Source organism: Cyprinodon tularosa, unplaced genomic scaffold, assembly GCF_016077235.1.
Source record: "Cyprinodon tularosa strain WSP-4 unplaced genomic scaffold, ASM1607723v1 ctg69, whole genome shotgun sequence".
Taxonomy (NCBI): Eukaryota; Metazoa; Chordata; class Actinopteri; order Cyprinodontiformes; family Cyprinodontidae; genus Cyprinodon; species Cyprinodon tularosa.
This window is the reverse complement of record NW_024039440.1, coordinates 751,901-760,212: the sequence shown is the minus strand read 5'-3', so window position 1 is coordinate 760,212 and position 8,312 is coordinate 751,901. Positions and strand designations below refer to the sequence as shown.

The 8,312-nt window shown below is 41.9% G+C and overlaps 1 long non-coding RNA gene across 1 annotated transcript; it reads right to left on the bottom strand.

Annotated features, from left to right (window-relative positions):
• Positions 1–200: 200 nt before the first annotated feature.
• Positions 201–1,190, bottom strand: LOC119771781. The gene is made up of 3 exons (XR_005279182.1): positions 1,166–1,190; positions 908–955; positions 201–359 (listed from the first exon to the last, which is right to left on the bottom strand). It is a non-coding gene; the product is annotated as an uncharacterized LOC119771781 (long non-coding RNA).
• Positions 1,191–8,312: the final 7,122 nt, after the last annotated feature.

Genomic DNA, 8,312 nt, shown 5'->3' with positions numbered 1-8,312 from the left:
AGTGTTGTTTTAATATAAACATTTGTTATGTTAAAATAGAAAGATTTACCCTAATCATCCATCACATTTTTGTCTGTTACCCATAAACTAAATCTTTAAAAACGGAGGTAGAACAATGCTCTTTGGTTGCTCACCTTTTACTGTTTCTGTGGATCCATTTATTATAATTGTAACCTCATTTCCCCTGTTCTTCGTCGTATTAAATGTCAAAATGTGTTTGTTTCCAGCAGGGTTACAAAAACTGAGAATAAAATCACAATTTTCATTGTTCTGAAGATAGTAGCTAATCTCTGATGGACACCTGTCCAAAGAGACGTCACAATGTGAATGTGCTGAGACGAAGAACACCTTGATGGAAGCTGTAAAAAAAACAGAAGTTTACAAAATATGAGTTTAATATAAGTATTTTGATTTAGTGTTACTGTATATTCGCATTCATTCACCCACTCATGCAGTCACTGACACAATAATGTAGTGAAGCTAGATTGTATCCACAGTTCCCCATCAGACTCTCCTCACTTACAGAGGTTAGGCCTTTGTACAGAGATGCCACTGAGCCGTCTGACCACCAACAGCACCATCAGTATACAATATGGATTAAGGTCTTTTCCCAAAGACACATCAACATAGATAGACAGAGCTGAGGTGGGAACCGGCGGCAACTCTCTGGTCTCCTAAATCTTACGCCACTGTTGCACATATACTGTATAGTTTAGATAATATACTGTGAAAAACTATCTAGATGATTATGTAACAACCTCTAAAATTAAATCTACTTTAGAAACTGAACTGCTTAGAAGCTACGCAATATTTTTCTGAGTAAAGCTTTAAGTCAGTTTGATTTGAAACGCCTAAGAGGAGATTTGAATAATAAAGGAATTAGATACAGAATAAAGTAGCTACTTACCACACATCAGTAGCAGATAAACAAACAGTGCCATGTTCAGAAATCCCACTAGAAATGAATAACAGAAAATTCAACCTTCAGATTAGAAATCTGCATGTTTAGCATATTTTAAAAGTTTAAATAAATATGAATACTCATGCAGATGTTACTAGAGGTAAAGCAAAAAAAAAAAAAAACATTCTGTTAATATGTTTAATAACAAACAATGGTATATTAGGAATAAGCAAATTATCCTGGAAACAACGAAGTGCTACCAACCAAAAATGTCCCCAGGCTACAAGAGTGGTAAAGATGTGGTCAGGAAAAGCCAGCATTTATATCCATAAAGCTCACGCACTTCAGCCATAAATCCTCCCCCACACAGAGGAATTTATTATCAAGAGACCTTGTTTCCACAGAACTGAAAGATGCTGTAGAAGCCAATGAGCATCAAATTTTTGTATAATCATATTTACATCTCAGGTATCCTAGATAATTATAGATATATTTTACATACTTTGCATTAGGAAAAAGAAAGTAAATTATGGAGCATATTATTTCAAACTTATAAATGAAAATGTAAAAACTGTAAGTTCAAATTAAACCACAACATTATCACAGATAACTGAATGAGTCAGATATGGAGAAGGCCAGAACTGACGGTTAAATGATGATTTAGGTAAGCCATTCATATCAAGCGGTAAACAAGAACAGATAGTAATAGTTAAAATCCTTTCAACCGTCTTTTGTTATGCGTACCGTACCTCATTACATTAGTATAATTCATTTTAGGCTCATCACATACTTTAAATTTACAATTACTTTATTTGTCATATTACACAACCGTATATTTACATGTAAAAAAGGGTTAAATGTTGTGAGTGCTGTCCTAGTGGTTAGAGCGTTGCGCTTGGGTCCCAGAGGTTCTGAGTTTAAGCCCCACAGCCTCCATCGGACTGCCACTCTGGGTCCCTGAGCAAGACCCTTAACCCCAGACTGCTCCCTGGGCTGCCAATACTCCCCAAGTGGATGGATTAAATGCAGAGAGTGAATTTTCCCATTGTGTGACAATAAAGGATTTATATTTAAATGCTTAAACCCCGGTTACTATGCTTGTTTCAACTACAGCTAAAATTGAATTACTTTGTGTCATTTTTCTGTTTTGCTGTTAACCCTATTTCTGTACCGCTGTTATTCCTTTCATGTCTACTCTCATTCCTTTACCATAGTTGCATTCATGAGTGTTACCAAAATAAAAGCATATGACCTCAATGGCAATTACAACAAACAAATGTAACACCTTTTTTCATTTATTCATATTTAGTGTGTTTTAACATTGATAATTCAATCTGAAAAACTCACACAGAGAGAAAAGATAATTAGAAAAATTTATTGATAAGAAAGTATAGTCTTTGGCGCTCAGACCTCGGCAGGAACATTCATGCTGAATTATGCTTTAACATGCATGAGTAGATGAATATGAATAGGGATGTTCCCCCCGGGCCTGAAACTGGTGGTGGTTTAATCCGAGCTGGTTGACGAGGTGATCTGCTGGGCAGAATTGTGGGACTAGAAGACTGAGGGAGCTGACGCCGGGGCTTCACTCAGACTCGGGATATAGAGGTCCTGCTCGGTGATGCAGGTACCGTGAAGTGTCCATGATGAGCAAGCATGAAGCGACAGTGGAGAGGAAAAACTCCCCTTTGGGAAGAAACCTCTGGCAGAACCGGGCTCAACATGGTGGTCTTCTGCCGGACCAATGCGATGAGACGAGGGATGGTGACAACTGGGATTAATACTCTCTGATGAGGTTGAGGTGAAGTCGTGTCATGGAGGACGATTCAGCGGCGATGGCGGAGAAGGGGATGGAGGTGGGTGAATTGTCGTCTGAATCGAAATCTGACATTGCGATTGCAGGATAGCGGCTGTGGTGAGATTTGAGGGAGTTTATAAAGTGGAAGCAGGACGCTGATTGGGCTTCGTGGTGGAGTAGTTCGAAGCTGATTGGCTCGCTTCAGAGACGGATCGGCTTCTGATTGATGGAGGTAAGTCAGAGTTTCTTCAATTGAACTTTCGCTAGAGCTTCATTTCAATCTGAAAAACTCACACAGAGAGAAAAGATAATTAGAAAAATTTATTGATAAGAAAGTATAGTCTTTGGCGCTCAGACCTCGGCAGGAACATTCATGCTGAATTATGCTTTAACATGCATGAGTAGATGAATATGAATAGGGATGTTCCCCCAAAAAGCCGAGGTCGAGGCCGGAGAGTCCGAATGCTCGTAGGGCATACGCTAGGGACAGAATAAAGAATGCGTAATGAAATGCTGAGAAGGTTTGCGAACAACTTACCGAGCCAGGTTGTTGATGAGGATGGCGACCACGGTTGACGCCGAGAACTTACCGATGATGATTTACCCATGATGATGATGATGAACCCATGATGATGATGATGATGATGATGAACCCATGATGATCATGATGATGAACCCATGATGATGATGAACCCATGATGATGATGAACCCATGATGATGATGATGATGATGAACCCATGATGATGATGATTTACCCATGATGATGATGATGATGATGAACCCATGATGATGATGATTTACCCATGATGAACCCATGATGATGATGATGAACCCATGATGATGATCATGATGATGAACCCATGATGATGATGAACCCATGATGATGATGAACCCATGATGATGATGATGATGATGAACCCATGATGATGATGATTTACCCATGATGAACCCATGATGATGATGATGAACCCATGATGATGATGATGATGATGATCCCATGATGATGATGACGATGATGATGAATCCTGCGGATGATGACGATGATGATGAATCCTGCGGATGATGATGAATCCTGCGGATGATGATGATGATGACGACGACGATGCATCCCATTATGATGACGATGATAATGAATCTTGCGGATGAGTCTGATAATGAATCTTGCGGATGAGTCCATACAGAACATATAACATGACGGGATACAGACATGACGAGACGCAGACATGGTGCATATTGATGCATTGGAAATGCAAGCAAAATGGCGTAAGGGATGCATGACGAGACACGACGAGACACAGATAGGGAGCATGTGATGCATTAGGGGATGAATCTTGCGGATGAGTCTGATAATGAATCTTGCGGATGAGTCTGATAATGAATCTTGCAGATGAGTCTGATAATGAATCTTGCAGATGAGTCTGATAATGAATCTTGCGGATGATTCTTGCGGATGGTAACATATATGAAGAATTGATGCATTAGGGAATGCATGCTAAATGGTGTCAAGGATGCATGACGAGACACAGACCAGACGTGACGTGACACACAGGAGAATGCATATAAATGCCTGTCATAAAGGTGAGATTGCATGAATGCGAGCCAGAATGAAGATAGCATGAATAGCAAGGAGACAGCATGGAAGACTGCATGAAGCAGGGAATAAAGAAGAAAACTGATAAGGAGTGGGAGTAGAAAATGAGTTAGAGGATGGTCGTGATTAGGTCAGAAAATTATGAAAATGAGTTGAACCACCACCAGTATTTGTAATAGAGTTACCTAGAGGCAGAGAGAGCACTGAGCTGAGAGAATTGGTGAGAGTTCTGGGCAGATGAATGAGGTATAGGCTGGTGAACCATCGGCCCAGAGCTGAGGGAAGCCTCAGAACCCCGCGAGTAGCTGCAATGCAGCTGCTCGGTCCAGAATGAGCCCAGATTACCTACTAGAGGGAAGGCCACGTGATTCTAAGAGTATCCTGAGGTGGTGAAGGAACCATGAGTGGACGTAGGGTAACGCTTGGCGAATAAAAGTGCTTGAATGCCTGAACATGACGCGCCGAGATGATGAAACGTTAGTGACTGCTGCCAGTGATGCTTCTGATGAAGGCATGAGAGACTGGGAGGAGGAGTGACTTATTAGTGGCTTCAACTACTACGAAGTTATCGCAGTGGGCGGACGCGATTCCTTCCCAAAGCCCCACGATGCAAGCTAGCTAGGGTTAGACCTCACACAAGCATAATGGGTGTGAATAAAGAGGCCATGAACCCGTGAACCACCTGTCCTGAAGAACCCCCCAAAACCTACGGATGCAGCATCCGTAAAATTTTTGAAGCATGGCAGGAGATAGATAATGTCGACATAGAAAAGAAATTTTGTTCCAATTTAGAAGCAGTCAGACCAGGGGATCCAAACGGCGCCTACGTTCAGTAATCTGACCAAGGAGAGGGACGGAAATTGCCGATCAAGCAACTGGGAATGAAAGCGCGGCCTTGAGAAATAAGCGCATGCAAATTAGCTGACCTAGCAAGGAGCGCAATTGGCATTTAGAAATGACTGATGGAGAACATCAGTTTTGTGTATTTTTTATTTTTATTTTTATTTTTTAGAAGAAGACAGACGATAATCAGAAGTAATAATAAGGGGTGGTAAGATGACGGGCTGCTAAGACTGAGGTACGATATATAAAGCGTGCACGGCGGGGACAGACTGATCGGATGGCACTCCTGCAGAAGCTCTGAGTAATCACGATAGATGCCGAATGCGGCCAAAAAAAAAAAGGCCAATAGAAAGATCTCTGGTAGACGGAGATCGGATGATTTAAGGAAAACTGTGACGTCACCTGCTGATGCGACCTGCTGATCGACTTCAGGGGAGGGAAGAATAAGAGACTAAATTAAAATATTTCCCTGAATAATTAGAACGGGGCTAGTGAAAATATCAGCATGTGTGTTAATATAAGTATGCCTGATAGAGGCAGACGAAGCATAACAGCAAACTCAAATAGATAGAAAATTATGAATGAAAACATGGTTGAATACGTCTTACCCTAAGGCTGGCCCAGGGCGGGCGTTCCCTAATGTGAATGAGGGGAGGGGGAGGTCCGTCTGAGCAGACAGCGGCAGGGATGACGTGGCAGTGCAGGGATTCCCACGTTTGGAGCGTGCGGACAGCGTCGAAGGATTGAGTGAGAGAGTCCGGTGGAGCGGAGGGAGGCTGAGAGCTGTTAAACGCCAGAAGGACTAGACGGGGGAGCTGCTATGAATCAGGAAGCTGAAGAAGGTCCAAGGCTGCATCGAAACGATGAGAGGGAGCGGGCGTAGCGGTGACTGCTGCTGGGACAGATCCGGGAGGCCTTCTGCGCCTGGCGAGGGGAGCGGAGGACTTGCATGCCTTTTGCGGCCAGGAATCGGAGCGGATTGAAGCGGAAGGCGAGGGAGATGAATCACGAGGAGGTAGGAGGGAGGCTCGTTAAGACATCTGAGCAGAGTCTAGGTCGAAGCCTGGCAATATACCCTTGGAGTGTAACGCGGAAGAAGGAGATGAGAGCGGCTAGACGGGAGCTTCTCCGAGCGGGGAAAATTGAATTGTCGTCTGAATCGAAATCCGACATTGCGATTGCAGGATAGCGGCTGTGGTGAGATTTGAGGGAGTTTATAAAGTGGAAGCAGGACGCTGATTGGGCTTCGTGGTGGAGTAGTTCGAAGCTGATTGGCTTGCTTCAGAGAGGGATCGGCTTCTGATTGATGGAGGTAAGTCAGAGTTTCTTCAATTGAACTTTCGCTAGAGCTTCATTAATAATAATTTATATTCTATTTTGGTCTCTTTCATGTTAACATGCCAACTTCACATTAAATATTTGTATTAGAGGTAAACATGTGCATGTTTAGCAAAAAAAACAAAACTGTGTTTTAAGTTTTAGACTATTACTATTATTGGTTTATGGGTTTAAAGTAAACGTTGTTAATAAAACCAAACTCTCTGTCTGCAACCTGACGCCTCTTCGTCTCTTTCCTGTTCATTAACCACAGAAGTGAACACATAATATAAGCATGCACCAAAGGGACAAGTTTCTATTGGAGTTAAACTTTAACTATTTCTATTCTTAATATAATAAAAAACATGTTCACAGTGATCAGTGCTGAGGCTCATGTCAGATATGGTTGCAGAATGAACAAAGATCCATGAAATAGGTTAAGCAGTTGATCTTTATCTTTAATTACATAGAAGTAGTAGAGGACTGCAGGCACAAACCCTCCTGTATAAAAACTAAAATCTAAATCTTAAAGGCAGGAATATTGTATAAGCCATCCGGGGTTTATTGTTGTAAAGAATATGTTTATTTGTATTTGTTGTCGATTTTTTGGTTAATATACTAACTTTAGAATGTCAAAGTAGGACATTCTACATGATTGTATCGTATGACTGCCTTCTAGTTTAGAGGAGAACTGCACGTTCCAGAGGTTCCAGAGCACAAGGAAACAAAACGTACAACCTCAGACTCACTCCCAATCAAGAAGGTCTGTAGTCCAATAATCTCTGTTGATTTACATTCTAAATTAACAACAGCATAAATATCTTATAGTACTACAAAACACACTAACTTTAAATACTGCTTTGGATTTCAATTGGTTATGTTACTTACTGTTCATTTTTACTCTCGTTTTTCAAAGTCAAAAAGCCATCACTGCATAAAAACAAGAAGTTCTGTTTAATTCCTAGGGAAACCCCCACAAACGTCTGGAATGCAGTGCTAATTAAAAAACTAACACATATTACTTCGGTGTGGCCGGCTGCCGGCGGGGCCCGCGGACTCGTCCCCGCGGCTCCCCGGGGCGCCGGCATGGCGGTGGTTGGGGGGCTTCTTCGTGGCTGTCTCTCCTCCTCCCTTGGTGGGGGTCTGATTTCCGGGGCTGGCCCCGCCTTGGTGCCTTCGCTTCTGGGGTCCCTTTGGGCGCCTGGGGCTTTGGGTCTCCCGGCGCTGGACTCAGTGCTCTGGGGGTGTGCCTCTCCGGCTCTCCACAACCACTATTGAGCATTTTTTCTATGGTTAAAACTTTACATGCACAAGTTCACCCTCACAAACAACTACAGGTGCTAGGCTTCAGGTACTTAGAGATTCACTTCCAAACAGAAACCCCACATTCATATCTTCAGGTAACACAGAGTACATGTCAGACTTAATAATATTACTTTAGCGATAGTTTCAAGGTGTTTGCTTTATTGTATATCTCGTACCATGTCTTTTGGTTGTGCTGTTCTTTTTTTTTCTCATCTCATTGCAGGTGATGAAGCAGACTGAAAATGTTTTGTCATTGTCTCCTTCCTATCTCCTCTTTCTTTCATCTTTTGTCCTTTTTTTTCTTTTTCTTTTTCCTTCTTCTTCTTCTGTTTTTCTGCTCTACTTACATTGCAGTGTCCATATGAACTGTAAAACTCCCTGCATAATTATAATAAAGCAATTTATATACATGAAACAAGTGGAGCAGTATGGCAATTGCGATACCGCTACACTTGTGAAAGTAAAATCTGTTGGGCTCCTTTTGGCATCAAGACAATTATTCTTATTGGCACCTTGCCAGACAGGACACTGTAAAAAAAAAATAAAAAAAACAAAA